Source organism: Schistocerca americana, chromosome 8, assembly GCF_021461395.2.
Source record: "Schistocerca americana isolate TAMUIC-IGC-003095 chromosome 8, iqSchAmer2.1, whole genome shotgun sequence".
NCBI classification, from domain to species: Eukaryota; Metazoa; Arthropoda; class Insecta; order Orthoptera; family Acrididae; genus Schistocerca; species Schistocerca americana.
This window is the reverse complement of record NC_060126.1, coordinates 57,254,329-57,279,012: the sequence shown is the minus strand read 5'-3', so window position 1 is coordinate 57,279,012 and position 24,684 is coordinate 57,254,329. Positions and strand designations below refer to the sequence as shown.

The 24,684-nt window shown below is 44.0% G+C and overlaps 1 protein-coding gene and 1 non-coding gene across 2 annotated transcripts in view; both read left to right on the top strand.

Annotated features, from left to right (window-relative positions):
* LOC124545527 (NACHT and WD repeat domain-containing protein 2-like) overlaps window positions 1-24,684 on the top strand; it is a 1,590,779-nt gene that overhangs the window by 1,471,075 nt on the left and 95,020 nt on the right. The window lies entirely within an intron of this gene.
* Trnas-uga lies at window positions 19,698-19,772 on the top strand. The gene has a single exon. It is a non-coding gene; the product is annotated as a tRNA-Ser (tRNA).

Here is a 24,684-nt window from a genome sequence, read left to right as displayed (position 1 = left end):
AAACGTAAAACTAGACAGTCTGAATGTCACAAAAGATTACTTACGCTGGGGGTAATTCTGGAACGACATCCAGAATGTTTGGTGCTGACAAAGTAGTGGATTGTCACTGCCAACGTTGACGTTCATGCTGATTGTTGTTCACATGTATCTCAGAATTATTTATGTCTTCCTGGGAATTGTATTGGTCGCCATGGCAGCAGAAATCCCCTTCGGTTTTACTGGATTTCTATTCAGGTAGAGTCTTTCCATATATGAACTGTAATATATTACTTTTGCGCATACCACACTGTTGGATAACTGGTTATCATTTAAAAATTATAATACAAAATATTGTCTGTCACAAATGCACTGCGTATTAACCCCACTTCCCTTAAAACACAAAGCCATTCTGCTCTTTCTGCCGTTCAAGATACCAATAGTACAAATTACACCATTACACCATGTTTCCTTTTCACATTAGGACGATGAAAAACCGTCAAATACGTGTGAAGGACATTACGAGAAATTCAGCGAGTGCCATTATACGTGGTGGTCAGAGTGAGTCTGAAAAGCTTGTAAAGGTTTGGCAGGGTAGGGTGTGCTGAGAAATAGTTGTTACAAGGCAAGGTCGATACGTTGCGCCGTCCCCGAGTTTATCATTGAAGTTGGCCACTGAGGCCGTTTCGCGCGCAAACGCAAGCAGCCCGCCCGAGAAGGTGTCACCAAACATGCTCTTCCTTTGGATTCCTAAAACGAACAACAGAGAGATACAAAAATTAGACGTGGGGCGGAAGTAAGGCTCGAACGAAACCAAAGCGTGAGCAGTCTCCTGCGCTATTATCTAGATAATGAGAACAGCTTACGCTAATCGTATCTGCCAGGCAGCTTGAATATGCGAGCGCAAAGGCCTGATTGGTTAACTTCAACGCTAATTCACTCGAGGATTTTTTCTGGACAATTATTGTTCAGCACAAACTACATTACAGCACCTTTAGCAGCTCTTCAGGCTGTTTCCGACCACCCTGTACGCTGCCACACAGATTACACAGACTTACATAGTGTGGTAACGAGTGTTAACTATTCACACCATTCACTCTTGCACATGCATCAGCACGCCTACGCCATGACGACAGTCGATGTGTTGATGCATGTTTTCCAGTTAAACGGTTTTACTATTGTTGTGATAAGCCCTTTCTGTTCAACAGTACATTTCTTGTAGCAGTGAAATCAGTTCTAACCTGAATAATTTTCTCAGAAGAATACCATACAAAGCAGGGCTACAGATCACGATATTCAAAGCAGAACACATGACGAAAATAGTACACACCGCCTACCACTGAAAACAAATTTTGGAAAAAATAATCAGCTTTGAACACTGAAATATGTCGGAGAAATCAGTCAATCTAATGGAATGACCGAAGAAGCAAACAGTGCAAGTTCCCAGAAGATGGAGATGGCGTATCAGTTCTCCAAGGACACCTTGAAGAAATAATCAATCTCCAATTATACAAACATTAGCCAGTACAAAACAGTTATAAAATCAAAATTGCTTTGTGCAGCAGAGTGTATTGCTACATTTAAAGTAGGAGAAATTGAGGAAAATTGAGAAAAATGAGAGAACTTTTCGAAGAATGGTCCCAAAACCCACCATTGGCGAAAATGGAAACTACATATTAAAATACAATAATGAAATCTATAGACATATTTACAGGCTGTCAGATACAGTTGGGGAATGGAGTCACTTCCTTTGAACAAGTGAAAAGAATGAAATGACAACAGATTAATCATAAGAATCTTAAAACTGAAAATGGCTTTAAAATTGCTGGTTGGTCGAGAAATAATAGTCACAGGCTGTTTCTGGACCATTTTTTAGTAATTACGCTTTTCAGACTCTGCCCATCTTCAGGTGACCTGGTGACAAATATATTTGGTTAAAATTTTGCATAATTGTACACGTGTGTAAATGAAGCCTCTATACTAAACCACTGTATAGCAACAAAACGTTTAAGAAGTAGATAGACTTAAGTGATATACGGTTTTATTTCACAGAGTGTGCTTGTTAACTCTACCTAGCGCGAGTGCTAAGGTGCTATCATGTTTGATGCAGACGTAATTACATTTTGCAATTTATAAACACGTTAAATTGAACAACAGACTGTACATGAGCTCCCCTTTCCTTCCCCCTCTTACGTTATACACACTATACTATGTCAACATGAGAATAGGCAGTTAAAAATAATTTAGAGATATTTGCAATGGAAGTATTTAAAAAGTATACAATAAAAAGGAGAGGCAGAGTCTATGTCGATATGTAAAAGCTATTACATGCACCACGATGCATACAGAGGAGCAGTGCCCAACCAAGTGAAATATGGAGCTACAATTATATATTTGTTTTATTTATTTATTTTTTCATGTACATCCTCTATTTGAATGAAGAACTCATTTACGATATATGCAACTCGTCAAAAGGTTCTTTAGCATTTTTGACGAATGGTGCTGAAGAAATAGAAGCTAAAAGTGCGCGCAAAAATCTGCATCTTCATACATCTTTCGGTTAGTTTGTGGTCACCTGTACTCTTGATGGTTAATTTTGTATTTTTTATTTCATGACATAGGTTTTAGTTTGGTCGTTTATTTTATTACGTGACTTCTACATAAATATGCTTAGTGAAAAAGAATGTCAGTTTAAAGTTTTCTCTGTCTCATGGTGCCATTAACGCAAGTTGGCGTTAAGTTTCCCTTACAATGTAGGAAAAATCTGTGTATGTTTTCTGCTGAACTCAATAAGATGTTCGGAGGTTACCAAAAAGCATTGTGTGTATTACGCGTACGGCAATTTAATGGCATTTAGGTCATCATGCATTAAAAAGTTTTCGCCTGTAAAAAAAGTAATATAAAAAATCCCTGTATATTTGATTACTCTGTCTTTCCCAAAGCTCGGCGTTAAAAAAATTAACTGTTCAATCTACCGAAAACAAGGGCCTTTTTCCATACCTCATACGGGTAGATTTGGTTTCTCCTATATATTTGTTGGTTAACTAGCAACTTTTAACATAGGCTATACGCTTTTCTCTATGTTCTGTAAAAATGTGGTTTAGTAAAAAATCCTGCATATATCATAAATGAGTTCTTTATTCAGATAGAGGGTATACATGAAAAATTAAATAAACAAAAAAAAGTAACTGTAGCTCTATGTTTCACCTGGTTCGGTACTGCTCTACTGTATGCATCGTGGTGCATGTAAAAGCTTCTACATATCGACGTAGGATCTCTGTCTGCTTTTTATTGTATATTTTTTGAATAGTTTTATTGCAAATATCTGTACGTTGTTTGTGACTGCCTGTCCTCAGGTTGGCATGGTCTAGGGTGTATAACGTAAGAGAAGGACAGTCTAGCGTGTATAACGTATGAGGGGCAAGGAAACAGAAGTTCATGTACAGTCTGTTGTTCAGTCTAACGTGTTTATAAATTGCAAACTGTAATTACGTGTGCATCATACACTTACGCTAGCCAGCGTTAACATGCACATTCTGTGAAATAAAGCCGTAGATGACTTTAGTTTGACTCCGCCTAAGATTTGTAAATTAAAATAAGAACAAAAAACTATTGTCTCTTTACGAAAAAATTGTATAAATCTTGTAAGTGATAGTAATATTTCTGTTTGTAATGATTTATGTTCCATGAGGGCAGTGCCGCGCGGCTTACGCCATTTAGCGCGAACTAATTGTCTTAAGTGGGTTCGGCCGCCAGCCACATCACTCGGCTGTCCGAAGCACACATGTTCAGTTGAAATCTCATTTTGCTGCGTGGAAGAGTGAAACCTATGTAGCTTTTAGGTTGCTTGACAACATTGTCAAAGTTGAAAGTTCACTTCTTATTACGGGTAATTTCCAAGAATGTTTGCCCATCGATGCCGCGGGCCCCAAACGATAGGTATCAAAAGTGTGATTCTAAATCGACCACGTGACTGCGACTTTGGTGGTGGGAGTTATGAGCAATGTTTAAATGGCCACTACAGCAACGACAAAAGAACGTTCTCTGAAATACTTGCATTTACAAAGGAATCTACTTTAGTTACAGCACTCATCATCGACGTTGCCGTCATGAAAAAGTCCATTTGATGAGTATGCTGCGGGAAGCATTCCCTTTTTTATCGTAACCTGAGCAGACTCTACATATGTCACGCAGAAATACGTGTAGAATGTCACATGCGTCAACATTTTCTTGCAGCTACAAGTTATGGAAGAACAGATACTGAAACAAGTAGAGCTGGTCTCTTTCTCCTGGACGCCCTTCTCTTTTAATGGAAGACTTCATTGATTTCCACAGCCGCTCGATGCTCTGCGTGTGCGGACTGGGATCATCGAAAGACACGAACTCTACTCATTGATTCACGAACTCGTGGTTGAATCCTTCTGCTTTTAATGTCTTGTAGGATTGAAAGCCGTCTGTTAATCTTTGCTACCTGGCGGTGTAGTTTCTGAAACCAAGTAAAGTTGCTTTGTGTTTGGAGAACAAAGCACTTCAGGGAATCTCGTTCTATGACACCGAATCCCCAAATATGTTCGATTTCATTCTTTAAAAGTCGTCTTCTCTGGTTTTTCCTTCTTGCTATGTGCGACTCGCCCACTTCAACAACTTTATTTGGTCCACCGATCGGTACACTGTTGTTTGCCACCGTTACATAACCGAGTTCTCTGTAAAACCCGAAATCGTCGCACACCGTATTGGTAGATAAGTCAGTTTCTGATGCAGTTGCTTGCAGGGTGTGCTCTCTAATCCACCAGATACATGAATTGTAATGGTCTGAATCGATAATTTTGAACTATCAAACCATGTATTTTTCGTCGTTATTTTACCACAGTTTCCACAATGAAATTGTGGAGTTACTTCACTATCAGAAATCTTCTTACGAACTTTTATAGATTTCGCCTCACCACAGTCTATACAATCTCTCCTTTCGTCATTCGGTAGTAGTCCGTATTTCGAAGAAAAAGTTGGAGCAACTCTCCAGTCTCCAACAGTCGGCCGAAGAAACGTCTACGACAGCGGACAGCCCAACTCACTACCAACATAAATCGTATAGGTTTCCGTAGCAACTCACAAATTATTTATCGTAACACCCGCCACCACAATCGAGTGATCAATTTAGAATCGCACGATCGATGTCTATCGTTTGGAGCCTGCGGCTTCGACAGGCAAACATTCTTGGAAATAACCTCTTACATCTTTAATGTCTTGTTGCTTGGCCGTTTAGTTAGTATAGGTGCGTAATTTTCCTAGATTCTGATGAAATATATTTGTCACCAGGTCATTTGAAGATGGGCAGAGCCAGAAACGCTTAATGAATAAAAAAGAAAGAGTCCAGAAACATCCTTGCCTATTATTTCACGACCAACCAGCTATAGCAAACCATTTTTATTTTTGTAATTGAAATGGTCGCACACCTCTACCACGACTTTGTCACGTCTACGTCAAGAAAATCTTGCACTGTTTCAGTAATAAAAAGAACAAAAATCGGTGGATCAAAAATACTAAAGAGAACTGGAAAAAGATGAAAATAACTGAAGACGACATTCAAAGCAGAGAAAAATTCAAAACAAAAATCTTCAACGGCTCCCCAGAAATGAGAAGAAACATGCGTGTATCTTGACTCAGGAACGAAAACATGAAGTGAGCGAGAGGACGCAGAAGTACTGGGAAGATCGGAAGAAGGAGGTCATTCGAATGAACAACTCCTCTGAAAAAATTTTATAGACTGTCCACAGATTGCTGGACTCGATACAATTAGAAGATGTAGTGATGAAAGACTTGTTCCTGTGACTAACTCAGCTGCGGGTTTTGTTTGTAAACAATCTTTGTTACGCATTCAAGCTGTTGCATAAAACAATTCCCCAGACCCGGGTTAGCCCACTGGGAGCAAGGCGACCCCTGGGCCACAGTAATTACCGTACTGTGAAGCCTCAAGGCTGCCCCTGAAGCTTGCGAGGTGTCTGCTGACTGTGAAAGTGGCGAGACTGCGGAGGATACCGTTGGTTGCAGCCAGCTGGTGCGTGTAATGCGAAACGGCGCCTGGAGCTTCACCGGGGCCGGGGAAGCCCCGACGCAGCAGCTGCGGAAGGCGGGGAACTCCCTCCTCTTAGCGCTCTCTCTCTCTCTCTCTCTCTCTCTCTGTCCTGTACCTTCAATTGAGTCAACTGCTTTCGACATACGTCTAAGAGAAAAGTAGCAAAAACCATCCGCAAAACTACAGTCCAGTATAACTGAAAGTTAGCTGTTGAAGAATCTTAGAACTCAAAAGTCGGAAGGCAGCTCGAATATAACGACGTCGTCCATGCCAGTCAGTATCGGTTCCAGAAACATTGATCGTAAATGTAGAAAAATGTAAGTTAATGTGGATGAACAATAGAAGCAAACCCGTAATGTTCGAATACAGTATTACTAGCGTCCTGTTTGATACAGTAAAATCGTTTAAATATCCGGACGTACTGTTGCAAAGCGATATGAAATGGAACGAGCGTGTGAGAACTGCGGTGGGGAAAGCGAATGGTCGACCTCGGTTTACTGGGAGACTTCCAAGAAAATGTGTTTCATCTGTAAAGGAGACCACATACAAGACTATAGTGCGACCTATTCTTGAGTACTGTTCGAGTGTTTAGGATCTGTAGCAGGTCGGATTAAAGGAAGACATCGAAGTGATTCAGGGGCGGGCTGCTAGAATCGTAGGTTCGAACAGCGCGAATTGATTTGGAGACTCTTCGGGAACTCAAATTCCTATTTGAGTTTCCTAGAGGGAAGGCGACATTCTTTTCGAGAAACGGCTGAGAAAAATTGAGAGAACCAGCATCTGAAGCTGACTGCATAACTATTCTGCTGCCTCCAACATACATTGCACATAAGGACCACGAAGACAAGATACCGTACAAGAAATTAGGACACATACGGAGGCGTACAGGCAGTCGGCAGTCGTTGCTCCTCGTTCTGTTTGCGAGTGGAACAGGACAGGAAATGACAAGTAGTGTTACGGGGTACCCTCTGCCACGCAGCTTGTAGTAGTGTGTGGATTATCGAAATAGATGCAGATGTAAAGTTTGTGACATGCTTGTGGGTAGATTTTCGACACAGGGATAAAAGCAACCAACACACTGTTATCTGCGAAGGAACCTCATTAAAAAAACCATGCACTTATACCAGTTACACACTGTGTAAGTGGATTAAGACGCGAAACCAACTCCAGAGGATCCTACCTAAGTACAATCTGCACAGGATGAAGTGACATACAATGGCATTGAGCAGTATAAAAGCGTCACTCGATCCGACAAAAGATCAGTTGGAGAACACGAACGTAGATTCAGTACACCTAAATTACATTACGTGCTTTTAATAAGAGTTTAAGCATCTCCAAACCCAGCCAACTCGAATCCCTAGCTTTTGTGCCTAGTGTTAGCTTTGGTACTGTACAGTGATAGTGCGGTGGTAGCTGTTGTGGGCGTCGAGACAGAGTTTGAAGCGGTCCTTATCGCATTGTGGTGGTCATCCACACATCTTGTGCCTCTTTCACATCACCGTATATTCCAACGGGAATCTACTATGTTCTCGAGCTTTCAATAATTTATTTGAATGTTAACAAACGTTTGCGAATGGCCTACCATATTCTCGGATGATCTAGATTCTAGAATACTCCAGAGTTTTGTACATTAGCCCGGAGTGCTCCTTGTTTTCGAATGTTCTCTAATTTTCTGGGAGGTCTTATAAAATTTCGGAGTTTTACTTTCATGTTCTCGAGTTTTTACGGATATCTCGGAATGTTCTCGTTGCTATGTGAAGAAATGTGTAGCTGGCGAGTACTTTTTTTTCAAATTAGGATATTGGTGAATACTTAAGTGGATTTTGGAAAAATGAGACGTATTTTTGAACGTGAGATGCTAACTTTTTTACGTTTATTCTTTATTTTTTATATTCTCGTTATTGCGAGATGTTGTCGAATGTTCTCGAATTGTCCGGAATATTGTCAGAAAACAATTGAAACAGAAGACGAAGCGAAGTTCGTTTCCAGCTATTGACATAATAAAGAGAACTTAAACTGATACCAGTTCAATATTCTGTCTCCCTAGTAAAGAAATCATATATCATTCTGTGAAAATGCTTAATATCCTATCTGGTATTCTTTTGTTAGCTAAGTCAAGCAATTTTAGTGTAGTAATAACGTATTCGGTTTATACCTCGCCAGAATTTATTCGTCGACCTGACACTCAGGTGCTCCCAACTTTTATTTAAGCACTAGTGTAAAACTGCAAGGTGACTACGTTGAGCTGTGTATGTTTATCACAACCCATCCGACTATCTTAATAAATGTTACCTGCGGATTGCTGTAACCACTTAGCACTAATAGCCGACCGAAGTGGCCGTGCGGTTAAAGGCGCTGCAGTGTGGAACCGCAAGACCGCTACGGTCGCAGGTTCGACTCCTGCCTCGGGCATGGATGTTTGTGATGTCCTTTGGTTAGTTAGGTTTAACTAGTTCTAAGTTCTAGGGGACTAATGACCTCAGCAGTTGAGTCCCATAGTGCTCAGAGCCACTTGAACCAACTTTTTTTTTTTTAAATTCTTTATTCAGCATTAATATTTATACAATAGAACCCACTACCTTCGTGATTAGTGGGTCTTAACTGATATACATACATGATGTTCAGCAGCTATTTCTGTTTATTATTATTATTATATTATGCTATGTTAATTATTGTAAGCTACAGACAGAATACTAGAAGGTAATAGGCAGACTACAGCTAAATTCTACTTACTAATTGTTAATATCTTCCTACTAGTCAATTCCTAACTGCCTGCAGCGTTACAGGTGTGTCAGCATAGATATAAACCTACTGCTTTAGGCCTTGCTCATCGAGCTAATCCCGATGAGTGTGCCCCTGACACTGGGCTGGCCAAGACTGTTTGTCGCTGCAGGTTCCTAACTTAATATCTATATCTCAAGCTACAACTACTACTAACCTACGTCAATTCCGGTGCTTTGGTCTTCATTGGTGTACCCTGATCCTCCTAGTCCTGCACGTGGCGGATTGCAACTAAGAAGTCAACCTGTCCACGCGCAGGCGGTATAGGATGAGGGTAATTGGACACATTCGGTAAATGTCACTAATCGTGAACGACCCTCATGTATCTCGTAATGGGACACATTTGGTATATGTCTTAATCATGAAAGTCAGTCAGGTATGCCGTCAATACTTTTCGTGACACCTCGTCTGCCAATTTGTTTAAAGTGTCGAAAGTTCCTTCGTGTCTTAATAGGTCATATGTGTTATTGTGTGGAAGTTGTTGTCTTACACAATAAAGGATGGCAGCCAAAAACAGTTGCAGGCTAGAATTTTTTTATTAAAATTCTTGACCAAGGTTTCGGTACATATAAATATACCTTCATCAGAAGTAAAACTTCTAAAATTACATCATGCACTGGAGAATAATAAAACAATTATGCCAAAAGGCGTCGTCAGTAATTAAAATATCATCTCCATTTGTACAACATGTGTAATGGGCACAGGATCAAAGCGAACAGTTTAACAATGTTACTTCGCCTATGAACTGTTATTGTCTTGAACTGTTGTTGTCTTAGTGTCATTGCTACATCATCGAAAAGCTTGAACCAACTTGGCGCTAATACTTAAATAACTGTATTGTTGCTCTGATAAGGACGCGGGCAGTTGCACGTTGTGCTCCACTCCTTGTAAATTCATCGCGGACGTGACGCTACACTCGATATATTGTCGTCTTTTTTTCCAGGTTGAGCCATGGCACCGTCATCACATCATGTGAATATTTCGCCCACTGCTTTGCATTATCGCCATTTGCTGTCCAGTATTCTGAGGAATTTTCTTGTGCAGGTCTTCACTCAATTGCTTAACACTTTGATTTCCACTCTTTCGTAGCTTATAAGACCAACACTTCCCAGCGACTAACGACCCCAATACTGTAACTTCTTAGTGCTACTCGCCGATTGTAGCAACGAGTGTGAAGCACTTCGTTCTAATTGCCTCCGAGTTAATGTTTTACACATTCTTCCTAACTCATTCAGATGTTTTGGCAGAGGCACTCAGGTGTCGATTCTGTTTTATCACACAGCAGATAAATGTAAAGGGAGCGTATTTCAAATGGAGTAAGAAATAATTTGCTACGTGAATAACGTATTTCAAGTAATATTCGTCTGAGAGAACGGCGACAGATAGGTTGCGTGTAGAGGCGGCGAGACAGTGCTGCGCATATAACAATGAAGATCTTAATCATCGTCCCAAGCATCTGAATCATGGTAGGTGCTGTATATTGGATTGCACAATATATTGACTGCTACAGAATAACGAACCTTCAAGAAACGGCTGGTGTCTGAATGTGCTTTCAGAGATCGGCATTTGAAGAACAGGAACGCAGAAAAGCTACGACTTGGTTCGAGTTGAAAACAAACCGTGACCTCCATTTCAACGCTCTGCTTGGCGGACTTCAGCAAAGAAAACAACGAATACTTTGCTAAGGGCGAAGTTTTCCGCTCAATTGTAGCAGACAAACAGGCGGAGACCGACCTTCGTCGGACGCGAAGAAAACACAAAAGACCTCTACGGAAGGAAGTTGCTTCTGCTCTCTGGGTCGCGCTCCTGCCTCCGAGATGGAAGCAAAGGAATCGCGTTGTCGCGTTCTGTCTTGAACGAAGCAGTTGGTAGCAATATGGAATGATTGCCCATGTTTCGATTAATAACTACTGCAGCACATTTTTCTTTCCCCGGAGATCTTTGGTTCCACAAAATTGTAATTTCGTTTGCGACATTCTGAAACACTATTACATGTTATCAAACCTTTCTAGTAGCTACTGGTAGGTGGCAGCGCTGTAGCCAGTCTTCGAAATGCTATCTGTAACTGAGGTGCGTCCTAAGCGAGAAGCAGTTGTTCAATGGGTTGGTGCGTAACTTCGTAGCGTTTTTCCATAAGTTTATAAGCACAACAGATACACTTATCAGAGACCTTAGACATCAGTAATTTATTCTCTTTCACTATTTACAACAGTTCGCCAACGTTGGTTCAAATGGCTCTGAGCACTATGGGACTTAATTTCTGAGGTCATCAGTCCCCTAGAACTTAGAGCTACTTAAACCTAACTAACCCAAGGACATTACACACATCCATGCCCGAGGCAGGATTCGAACCTGCGACCGTATCGGTCGCGCGGTTCCAGACTGTAGCGCCTAGAACTGCTCGGTCACTTCGGCCAGCCCAGCGTTGGTCTAGCGTTTAAATTCCGCGATTGTAGAAATCTCGTGGTTTTGAGACGAAGAAATCGTCCAGCCATGTTCAGAGCGTATTTTAATCAGGAAAGGAAATTCCTTGAAGATTGTTCGATAGAAAGCAGAAAAGGTGAAAATATGAGAGCGCGCGATCAGGTGCCAAAGGTGAGAACGGAATGACTTCCCAACCCAAATCCTGTATAGTATTTTTTGTCAATCCAGCAGCATGCTGGCGGGTGTTATCGTGGATTAGCATCGCTTCACGCAGTCTTCCTGTTCGTTGTTCTTGGACTGCTTCTGCAAGACGTCTCAGTTGTTGATAATAAAAGTTAGCAGCGACGATTACACACTTGGGGAAGCAATTCGTAGCTCAGCACACCATCGCCCTTTCACCAGATGCATAAGATTACGTTTTGCGGATGCGCGCAGGTCTTTGGTGGGGGAGTTCCTGCTTTGTTTGGGCTCAACCATTCATTCTTTTTCCTTATGCTAGCATGAAGACACCATTCCTCGTCATCAGTAACGATACAGGATTGGAATGGTCGGTGTTGTTCACGAGCCAATTGATGACGAGCAAGCAGAGATACTCATATGCCCATTCGCTGATTTATGCGATTTTGGTTTAGAGCGTTCGGTACCCATACAACCGGTTTCTGAACCTTCCCCATTCCATGCAAATGTTGCACGGTCGTGGAATGATCACAGTTCATCACATTTGCCGGTTCTCGAGTACAATGACGTGAGTCATTGTGGATTAATGCGCCGGTCGGGGTGCCCAAGCGGTTCTAGGCGCTTCAGTCTGGAACCGCGCGACCGCTACGGTCGCAGGTTCGAATCCTGCCTCGGGCATGGATGTGTGTGCTGTCCTTAGGTTAGTTAGGTTTAAGTAGTTCTAAGTTCTAGGGGACTGATGACCTCAGATGTTAAGTCCCATAGTGTTCAGAACCAACCATGGTTTAATGCATTTAATCGATGATCTTATCACACCTCGACTGTCTTCCTGAACGTGGAGAGTGACCAATGTCTAAAACGATTCTTCTTAAGACGAGAATACCAATTTATTGGCGTGCTTTGCTCAGTAGCTTTATCCCCAAAAGCGGCGCAAATGTTTCTGGCTGCTTCCGCTGCTGTCACCCTCCCCTTTGAACTCAAACGGTAGGATACGTCGGAAATGTTCCAGTTTCTCCACTTGGCACTCTGTTTTCTAGAGTCTTAGCTCCACATGTGTAAAATGACAATAAGTAAACTAAGACAGCAACTATGAATGACAAATAAAAAAGACAATCCATAAATAAACCCATAGCAACCGGAATTACAACATGCAACAGAAAAACGACACGGCCTTACGCACCAACCTAATAAATTTGTTTTAGGGGAAAACCAGACAATCACAAATAATCGCAGATGTTCACAGCATCTCTACTGTAGCTGGTTAACCTCTTTTGATGCTAGTCAGTTGTCAGGATGAGTGTTATTGCAAAGAGCATTTGATTCTAAAGCATTATGTCAGGGTGAAAAACACTAAATAAATTACTTTTTCTCTCTTAACAACATGTGGGCAGGGTGGGTCCTTCCTTGGCTCGGGTGTAGGGTAGAATGAAACAGCATTTTTACATAAGATAACTTTTACTGAAAGTTTTGTACAATGGTTTCCTTACTGGATTGTTCTGGCTGGGAGAGCGGCAGCTGTGTCGTTTGCGAAGCCTTCTGCTGTGTGGGGGGTGGCGTCTGATTATGCCTGGCGTTGTATATCTCGTGTCGCTGTTTTGCCCAGTTGACTGGAGACGCGCACCGTGCTGTGGCCCGTTTAATTATTGAGAACTAAGTTGTGAATCGGATGGTGATACCTTGGATGTGGCGTCCCAGTGTTTCTCTTTCCTAAGTGGCCACGTGTGTCGGTGTTGTGCGTCGGCCAGCGGAGCGGTACGGCGGGGGAAGGCCAGTGTCCTGGACTCGAACAACGGACTGCAGCTTGCCAGTCTTTGGCTGTCAGATTTTCATCCCAGCTCACAGTTGACTGCTGATGTGAGGCTGTCTCCTTCCTGTCCTCACGAGTCACCGGGGTACATAAAAATCAATCGTCAAATACCTTCTAACTTCTGTCTTCTGGCGGCGAGGCTGCTGCTTGCTATTCCATTACAGCAGTGAACTTGGTTCTTCCGTGTACGATGTAGTCTCTTCTTGCATGACGGTCTTCAGCACCGAAACTGAACTGAAAACTACTCTGTCGGGCCCACTACGTCTCGCGTATTTACTTCAGTTCACTGGAGGTGAACAACTTCACGGTCATTGCCTCTTCTGTCACGTCGAAAAGCTTCTCGAAGAATCTTCTTAACGTCGGTCATTGGCTCTTGGAATGTAGGCGAAGGCCTTCGATCACATGCGACAATTGAGGAACACGTGAGCCGGTCGGGTGATGCCCTGACGGCTGAATCGACAGCTTCCGCTTATGTGGGGAGAGCTATGGCTTCTCCTGAACTTGCTGACTTCACGGTCATTGCCACTTCTGCTCTGCCCGCTGTTTGCCTGTGTGTAACTCTTCTAAACTAAACTAAGTTTTTCATTTATTTTCTAATTTCTAATTCACTTCACATTGATTTCACTAACTTATTTATCTATCTTAAGGACCACTCAACACTATGGAAACCGGGCAGTCGATAAAAGCAAGGCACGTCGCTGGGCGAAGCGTGTGTCGTCACCAGAACAGGCTGGAGGTCTGTGCGAACTCCCACCCACAGACCAGTCGCACGCAGTTGTGACTCCTCCAATGTTGCGACGTTCCGACACTCTTACCCGAGGTGATGGACGAATAGCAGTCAAGCAACGCACTACTATTTGCTGATACACTTGTCTACCAGTTGAGAGTATTCGAGGGTTGGTGCCTGGTTGGTTCCTCGGAGCCTAGCTGAAGAGCATAAAGAGGAAAGAAGGAACATCTGTGTCGAATTGCTTGCTCGTTATGAGGCTGATGGTGACAATTTCTTGTCAAGCATTGTCACTGGCTACGAAACCTCGTTTCACCACTTCGTAACAGAAACCAAACGACCCACGGAAAGGCACCAAACAACGTCTGCTTCGAAGAATGTGTTCGAAACAGTACCCTCAGCTGGTAAAGTCATAGTTACAGTCTTCTCAAAAAACTTGGATGGACTCGTATTTCCCATCAGGCCTACAGCATGGAACCCGAACCTTCCGACTCCCGTCTCCTTGGTCCACTGGAGGATGGACTCTGCGGGAAGCACTAAAGCAGTGATGGCGAAGTTATAGATGCAGCACAGAACTTGGCAGACTAGCAGAGTGATACCACGACAGCACACAGGCCGTGGAGTATGACCACAGATTTGAACAGAGTTTGCCTTGAAGCGAATATTACCTTAAAGCGAATATTATGGTGTATTTAAATCATGAATTATACCTTTCCGTTTTGAGCAAAAAAATTTGTGTTTCGGGAAAAAAACATATTGCACTACGCCAACCATTACCCTACAAAGGCACAGTGTGTTTGAAGAGCCTCACCGGCCTTATTGGAATAGCATCTCAGCGTCGAATTAAATAGGGGATCCTGCCTGAAATTCAGGGATAGGTGTTTCAATCAAATGAAAGTACAGGATTCCAGAGACGTTTTTAACTCTGAAACATCTATGATGCATATATGCAGATTGAAGCGACGAATGAAAATTTGTACTAATGCCGGGATACGAAGTTGCGTCTTTTGCATATACAGCGTGATTCTCACCAACGTTTAAAAACACGGAAGCGACGTAGATGACGCTGAGACGATTAATTTGATATAAGACACAGCGGTCTGAAAATGTCAGAAAGTATCCCGAAAGTGTATGAAACCTATTGAACAAGTCTCATCGTCATCTGTCTACATGTTTACTCAGCAGTTCACAATTAAGTGCCTGGCTTAGGGTTCATCGAATCACTTTAAGGTGTATCTCTACCGCCGGCCGGAGTGGCCGAGCGGTTCTAGGCGCTTCCGTCTGGAACCGCGCGGCGACTACGGTCGCAGGTTCGAATCGTGCCTCGGGCATGGATGTGTGTGATGTCCTTAGCTTAGTTAGGTTTAAGTACTAAGTTCTAGGGGATTGATGACCTCAGAAGTCCCATAGTGCTCAGAGCCATTTTTATATCTCTACCGTTCCATTCTCGAACAGCGCACTGGAAAAACGAACACTACAATCTTTCCGTGCGGGCTCTGATTTCTCTTACCTTGTTATGATGATCATTTCTCCCTATGTAGATGGGCACCAACGAAGCATTGTTACACTCTGAGGAGAAAGATGATAACTGAAATTTCATGAGAAGGTCCTGCAGCAGCGAGAAAGGCCTTTGTTTTGAAGACTGCCACCCCAAGTCGTGTATCATATCCGTGGCACTTTGTCTTTTATTTCGCGATAATAGAGCACAAGTTGCTTTCCTTTGAACTTTTTTGATGTCCTCCGTCAATTCTACATGATGCTGATCCCGCACCACATAGCAGTACTCCATAACAGGACGGGAAAGCCTAGTGTAAGGAGTGTCTTTGGTACACCTGTTGCATTTTCTATGTGTTCTTCTAATAAAACGCAGTCTTTGGTTTGCTTTCCTCACAAAATTGTCTGTGTGATCGTTCCAATTTCAGTTATTCGTAACTGTAATCACTAAGTCTTTAGTTGCCTTCACAGCGTTTAAAATTGTGTGACTTATCGTGTAACTGAAATTTAGTGGATTATTGATCATGTGCGTGACTTCCGACTTCTCATAATTTACAGTAAAATTAATACTTTTAACACCATACTAATATCTTGTCTAATTCATTTTGCAGTTCACTTTGATTATCAGATGACTCTGAATGATGGTAACTGACAGCATAATGCCGGCCGAAGTGGCCGTGCGGTTAAAGGCGCTGCAGTCTGGAACCGCAAGACCGCTACGGTCGCAGGTTCGAATCCTGCCTCGGGCATGGATGTTTGTGATGTCATTAGGTTAGTTAGGTTTAACTAGTTCTAAGTTCTAGGGGACTGATGACCACAGCAGTTAAGTCCCATAGTGCTCAGAGCCATTTGAACCATTTGACAGCATAATCTGTAAAAAAAAAAAAAAAAAAAAAAAAAAAAAAAAAAAAAAAAGAATCTAAGAGGGCTGTTCAGATTGTCTCCTATATCGTTGTAGATCACAAATAACAGAGGGCCTCCAACTATTCTAGGGGAACGCCTGATATTACTTCTGTTTTACTCGATGAGTTTCCGTCAGTTATTACGAACTATGATCTTTCTGACAGGAAATAACGGATCCAGTCTTACAACTGAGACGATACTCCATAGGCAAGCAGTTCAATTAGAAGTCACTTGTGAAGAACGGAGTCAAAAGCCTTCTGGAAATCTAAAAATATGGAATCAATTTGACGTTCCCTGTCGATAGGGCTTATTACTTTGTGAAAATAAAGAGCTTATTGAACTTCACAACAACTATCTTTTCTGAATCCCTGTTGGCTGGCCGGCCGGTGTGGCCGAGCGGTTCTAGGCACTTCAGTCTAGAACCGCGCGACCGCTACGGTCGCGGATTCGAATCCTGCCTCGGGCATGCATGTGTGTGATGTACTTAGGTTAGTTAGGTTTAAGTAGTTCTAAGTTCGAGGGGACTGATGGCCTCAGAAGTTAAGTCCCATAGGGCTCAGAGGCATTTGAACCATCTTAAGCAGATACCCGTAACAAGAAAACATGGGGCCGAAGCCATAAAACTTGGACTATGGAGCAGTGCGAGAAGTTATTTGGTCAGATGAATCTTTCTGCACACTGTTTCCAGCTTCTCACCGAGATTACGTCGCTAGAGTGAAAGGTGGCGAGATTTGAGTGGTGATTTGGGTAGCTGGTCGCGGTATTTAAGGGGCCCCACGGTTACTCGGCAAGCTCGTATTACTGCCAAGGGTTATGTGACCATTCTGGCTGATTAGGTCCGTTCCGCAGTACGAAGTTTGGCCCCCGACGGTGATTCCGTGTTCCAAGGCGACGGCACCCCTTGCCCTAGCCACCACCCTCAACCACACTTCCAGATCTTCTCACTGGTCAGCCTTTGTGGACAACACGGAGAGAAGAGTGTGTGATCGCCGCCCACCTCCACCTTCGTTACCTGTGCTTGCCACTGCTTTGCACGACGAATGGTACAAGAGTCCCTTGAAAACCACACAACGCTTGTATTTATCCATTCCTAGTCGACTGGAAGCCGTTTTCAATGTGAACGGGTTTTCTACGCTGTATTAGGCCTGTAATTTGTTGTGATTTTGGTGCTTCCGTATTTCTCCCTGTGCTTCCCCTAACCCGTCACGTGCACGCAGATCGACCAGATGGCAATTTCCCTGTGTTCAGTTGCCATCATGTTTCGGCTAATCAGCGATTTTTTCATACAGATTAGCGGGGACAAAACACGTCGAACCTCAGTAGAGTGACAGCATTCGTAGCGTAAAGGTTTGCGAAATACAAAGAGATTGAAAACTAACTAGACACTGCGTACCGTAGTAAGCGCCACTTGAGAATGTGTAGTATTTAACATGGTAGTTATCTAAAAATATGTAACAAATTCCAGTATCCGGCGCACACAATCGTACCACACTTTAGAGGAGCCAAAACAACTGTCGCGTCCTACATCTACATGGATACTCTGCACATCGCCGCGCGGGATTAGCCGAGCGGTCATAGGCGCTGCAGTCATGGACTGTGCGACTGGTTCCGGCGGAGGTTCGTGTCCTCCCTCGTGCATGAATGTGTGTGTTTGTCCTTAGGATAATTTAGGTTAAGTAATGTGTGAGCTTAGGGACTGATGACCATAGCAGTTAAGTCACATAAGATTTCACACACATTTGAACATTTTTACCCTGCACATCACATTTCAGTGCTTGCAAGGGTTATTCGAACCACATTCGCAATTCTCTATTATTTCAGTATCCTAGAACGCGCCGAAGAAACGACACCTATAACTTTCCGTACGAGCTCTGACTTCCCCTATTTTACTACGGTGATCGTGTCTTCCTATGTAGGTCGCCGTCAACAAAATACACACATCAAAAAAAGTTTTGCATCACCGCGGTTCCCAGATTTCCGGAGCCTGTACAGAAAACTGGAATAGAGATCAACATAAACATCATTTCCACCCTTTTTACTGCTCATGAAAACTACACATTGCCTTGTTGTACCACCATACAGCGAGACCTTCAGGGGTAGTGGTTCAGATTGCTGTACACACCGGTACCTCTAATACCCAGTAGCACGTCCTCTTGCATTGATGCATGCCTTTATTCTTCATGGCATAGTATGCACAAGTTCATCAAGGCACTGTTGGTCCAGATTGTCCCACTCCTGAACGGCGATTCGGCGTAGATCCCTGAGAGTGATTGGTGGGTTACGTCGTCCATAAACAGCCATTTTCAATCCATACCAGGTATGTTCGATAGGGCTCATGTCTGGAGTACATGCTGGCCACTCTAGTCGAGCGATGTCGTTATCCTAAAGGAAGTCACTCACAAGACGTGCACGATGGAGGCGCGAATTGTCGGCCATGAAACCGAATGCCTCGCCAGTATGCTTCCGATATGGTTGCACTATCGATCAGAGGATGCCATTCACGTATCGTACAGTCGTTACGGCGCCTTCCATGACCACCACCGGCTTACGTCGGCCCCACATAATGCCACCACAAAACATCAGGGAAACTCCACCTTGCTGCCCTCTCTGGACAGTGTGTCTAAGGCGTTCAGCATCAACGGGTTGCCTCCAAACACGTCTCCGACCATTGCCTAGTTGAAGGCTTATGCGACGCTCATCGGTGAAGAGAACGTGATGCCAATCCTGAGCGGTCTATTCGGCATGTTGTTGGGTCCATCATGGACATTGCTGCATGGTGTCGTGATTGCAAAGATCTACCTCGCCATGGACGTCGGGAGTGAAGTTGCAGATCATGCAGCCTATTGCGCACAGTTTGGGTCGTAAGACGACGTCCTGTGGCTGCACGAAAAGCATAATTCTATATGGTGGCGTTGCTGTCAGGGTTCCTTCGAGCCATAATCCGTAGGTAGCGGTCATCGACTGCAGTAGTAGCCCTTGGGCGGCCTGAGCGAGACATGTCATCGACAGTTCTTGTCTCTCTGTATCTTCTCCATGTCCGAGCAACATAGCTTTGCAGAATGAGATTTTCACTCTGCAGCGGAGTGTGCGCTGATATGAAACTTCCTGGCAGATTAAAACTGTGTGCCGGACCGAGACTCGACCTCGGGACCTTTGCCTTTCGCGGGCAAGTGCTCTACCAACTAAGCGACCCAAGCACGACTCACGTCCCGTCCTGACAGCTTTGCTTCTGCCAGTACCTCGTCTCCTACCTTCCAGAAGAGCTTCTGTAAAGTTTGGAAGGTAGGAGACGAGGTACTGGCACAAGTAAAGCTGTGAGGACGGGGCGTGAGTCTTGCTCGGGTAGCTCAGTTGGTAGAGCACTTGCCCGTGAAAGGCAAAGGTCCCGAGTTCGAGTCTCGGTCCGGCACACAGTTTTAATCTGCCAGGAAGTTTCAACATAGCTTTGGTTCACTCCGAGACGCCTGGACACTTCCCTTGCTGGAAGCCCTTCCTGGCACAAAATAACAATGCGGACGCGATCGAACTGCGGTATTGACCCTCTAGGCATGGTTGAACTACAGATAACACGAGCCGTGTACCTCCGTCCTAGTGGATTGACTGCAACTGATCGGCTCTCAGGCCCCCTCTGTCCAATAGGCGCTGCTCGTGCATGGTTGTTTACATCTTTGAGCGGGTTTAGTAACACCTTTGAATAATCAAAGGGACTGTGTCTGTGATGTAACACCCAGTAAAAGTCTATCTTCAGGAATTCTGTCAAACCGGGGTGATGTAAAAGTTTTTTTTTTTTTTTTTCGTATGTATTTTCTCATTCCCATGTTCACTTTCCCAACAGCGCGTGGCATTTAGCTTAGGCTGACGTGAAGCGCGCTACGCTGCTACGATGATGGACGTGCGATCCGTAACATTATTACATGACTGCATACATTTCCGTGGAGTTCAACAACAGATTAATTACGTCATTTTATTTTTCCAACCGATAGTTAAAGCTTCATGACTACCAGTTGCATCGTAGTGTTAACTAACAGACGACACATACGTTCCTAGAACATTGTGGCATGTCATCTCATCAAACGTTTCACATGTTCTCATGGTTCCCTCCGTTTACGAACTTACAGGCCCCCAATTCGTGCTGGCGAGATAAGATCAGAACCATATGCTTAAGTACATGAAATATGGACTTACCCCACCGAGTCTGAGATGGAATTACGTTCATTATTTGAAGTTACTGTAGACAGCTGTTAAGTTTGAAGGAAAAGACGCAGCGACGGGAAAAAGCGTGTTACCCGACTGACGGACCACACCGGTAGTGAAGGGCGACAGGCGGACGCAGTTGACAAATTAACTGTTTTGTCGGCACTGCGAGTGATGGCGGGGGGAGACTTCATCACGGTGAGAGCTTTCCGCCGTCCTGTCGCCGGGAGAGAGAGAGCATCACACTTTGGCACGGCTGCCCCACTCTGGGACTGTCTTTATGCGGCGTCCGCAACACGGGCAGGTCGCGCTCCCATCCAGCGCTCAGGAAAACACTGCGCTGCAACACGCTGCAGAGGATTCGGAGAGATCTGAAAGGCTAAGAGCACTTCGGTCTGTTGTCCTTTGTTATAGAAATATGACTGTGTCGCGGCGGAAATGCTCCCTAAGCAACTAAAATATTGTACAAATTTATGGGTAAGCTATTCGAAAAATGGCTAGAGTTCATGCAACGGCAGAGTGAGTGCGTTAATGGCCCTGCCGTGAACGGAAAATATCAAGAGCTGTTGCCACCACTAGTCTGTCGAAAACTGTGTACTGTAGTGTAACGACTCACTTTTGTTTCTTTTTCCCCCGATAAGTTTCCTATTGATCCTAAATAACCGTAATTAGGACTTTATGACACTGTTGTACTGGACGAAAATGCACTCCTCTTTACAACACAGATTCTTTAGTTTGCTCTGGGAGTAGGCCGGCTGGGTACTACGAGAACACACGAAACATTAGTTCACTTTAGTACAACGTACACTAATCACCAGGTATGATCATCTTTGGCAGGGATAACAGCAGCTAAGCGTGGTGGCATAGAAGCAATAAGGCCTCGGTATGTAGCTAGAGAGAGTTGGCACCACATCTTCTCACACAAGTCAATCAATTCTCTTATATTCCAAGGATGGGGGCGATGACCTATGCTATCATGTTCAATCACATCCCAGATGCGTTCGATGTGGTTCAGGTCTGGAAAATTAGAGGTTGGGGGGGGGGGGGGGGGGTAATCATATCAATGGAAATTCGGCGCTGTGTTCCACGAACCACTCCATCACACTCTTGGCCTTATGACATCTTGTTGAAAAATGCCACTGCCGTTGGGGAAGATGATCATCATGAAGGGGTGCACGTCGTCTACAAACAGTGTACGATACTGCTTGGTCGTCGTGGTGCCTTAGATAAGCTCCACTGGACCCACGGATGCCCACGTGAATGTTCCCCAGTCCATAATGGAGCCGTCGCCAACTTGTCTCCGTCCCACAGAACAGATGTGAAGGAAGTATTACAGTGGAAGACGACAGATTCGCACGGTCCCATCGGCATGATCAAGAAGACGTCAATATTCATCAGATCACACAACGCTCTGCCACTGCGCCAACGTCGAGCCTCGATGGTCATGTGTCCATTTCAGTCGTAGTTGCCGATGTGTTAATGCGCTTATGCTCGGCTGCGGAGACCCATCATTAGTAGTATTGGGTGCACTGTGCGTTCGATCACACTTGCACTCTGCCCAGCATCGAAGTCTGATGTTAGTTCCGCCAGAGTTCGCCGCCTGTCCTGTTTTATCAGTCTGCCGAGCCTACGACGTCCGACATGTGTTATGAGCGGTGACCACCCAACCCCAAGACGTCTGGACGTTGTACAGCTTGTTTCAGCCACGTGTTGAAGACACTCACCACAGCACTCTTTGGTGGCGAGACGTGCAGTTTCCAAAAAGATTGTGCTTAGTCTCGCCATCACAATCCACCCTAGGTCAAAACTCTAATAGATCGCACGCCTTCCCCGTTATACATTCGGACAGCTGATACAACAAGCAACGTACGCGTGTCTGACTGGCAGTCATTCCTCACCAGGTGACGCTACTATCGCCTGGATTAGTTTATATCGAAAATAGGTCGCTTGTCACAATGTTCTGGCTGATCAACGTAGGTAAGAAGAATTACTGAACTTTGTACAATCGATTTGCTCAGGAAGTTCACGATTATTTTCAACTGTCTCTGAACATTAACGTCTCACCTGACAGGATGTAAAAGTCTCTCACTCGGAAGACATTTAACAACAACATCCACGTTGAGTTCTACCTAATACCGTGCTCACAGACTGCTGGCCTACTAGAAGACGATGCTGTCGTCTTACCCGATAACTCGATAATGGTGTACTGGGGAGGAGCAGTCCTGTGCTCGGCCGTAAGTAGAAGATCCGTTGCGGTGGCGTAGCGAAACATTTGTTGGCGCGGGTCTGCCGTTTGTCGCTCATTCGTCGATGCGGCTTGCTTCTCTTATGGTCGCGTTGCGATGTAGCCACCTTCCTGTCGCACCTCACTCTTCGGACGACACTACAGATACTCATCACACACAACACAGAAAAATTGCGCAAAATAACTCCCTCCAAGATGCACCTAAGACAGTTCGAATATAATACACTTTCTTGAGTCTAAGAAGCTTATGTCCACGAATCAGATGGGTTTTTAGAAAGCATCGCTCGTCCGTAACTCAGGTTGCCCTTTTCTCGATTTATATAACGAGAAACACACGTGAAGAGCAACAGGCAGATTCCATGTTTCTAGATATCCGGAAACATTTGACAAAGCGCCCCTTTAGAGGCTATTAACGAAGGTTCGAGCATATGGAATAAGTTCACGGATATGCGAGTGGCTCGAAGACATCTTAAATAATAGAACACAGTATGTTGTCCTACACTATGAGTGTTCATCAGAGACAATGGTATAGTCAGGAGTGCCCCAGGGAAGCGTGACAGGACCGCTGTTGTTCTCTCCATACATAAATAATTTGACTGACAGGCTGGGTAGCATTCTGCAGTTTTTTGCTGATGACGCCGTAGTTTACGGTAAGGTGTCGAAGTTGTGTGGCTGTAGGAAGATACAAGATGACACAGACAAGATTTCTAGCTGGTGTGGTGAATGGCAGCTAGTCCTAAATACGGAAAAATGTAAGTTAATGCGGATGAATAGCAAGAACAGACCTGTAATGTTGGGATACTGTGTTACTTGTGTCCTGCTTGATATAGTAAAGTCGTTGAAATATCTGGGCGTAACGTTGCAAAGCGATATGAGGTGAAACGAACATGTGAGGCCGCGCGGTGTGGACGCGTTGTTTGAGACGCCATGTCACGGATTGCCAGAGGTTCGAGTCGTCCTTCGGTCATGGGTGTGTGCGTTGTTATTTGCTTACGTTAGTTTAAGTTAGTTTACAGTAGTGTGTAAGTCTAGGGACCGATGACCTCAGCAGTTTGGTCCCTTAGGAATTCACACACAATTTTTTAACATCTCAGAACTGTGGTAGGGTAGGTCGAATGGTCGACTTCGCTTTGTTGGGAGATATTTAGGAAATAGTGGTTCACCCGTAAAGGAGACCGCATATAGGACGCTGGTCGGACCTATTCTTGAGTAATCCTCCAGCGTTAGGGACTGGTACCAGGTCTGATTGAGAGAAGACATCGAAGTAGTTCAAAGGTGGGCTGCTAGATTTGTTATCGGTAGGTTCGATCAACAAGTAAGTGTTACGGAGATGCTTCGGGAACTCAAATGGGTATCTCTGGAGGGAAGACTATGTTCTTTTCGAGAAACACTGTTGAGAAAATTTAGAGAACCGGCATTTGAAGCTGACTGCCGAACGATTCTACTCCCACCAACATACAACGCCCGAAAGGAACACGAAGATGAGACATGAGAAATTAGGGCTCATTACGGAAGCGTACAGACAGTAGTTTTTCCCTGGCTCTGTTAGTGAGTGAAATAGAAGAGAAAATGTCAAGTAGTGGTACAGTGCACCTTCCGCCACGCATCGTGCGGTGGCTCGCGGAGTATCTTTGTAGACATGTAGCTGTAGATGAAATACAGAAAAACAAAATAAAATCACTGAAGCACTTTCACATAAATAGTGTTCATCTGAACACATGTGTTTGCAACTCTTGAGTCTCAACGCTCATTCCACGCTTTGCGGCAACATCAAAGAATTTAATTGTGACGACAAACAGAAACACATTCATTCATTCATTTACGTCAGCACAAACACACTCCACTGGCATGCTGGTAATCTGAAACATTGAACACACAAAATC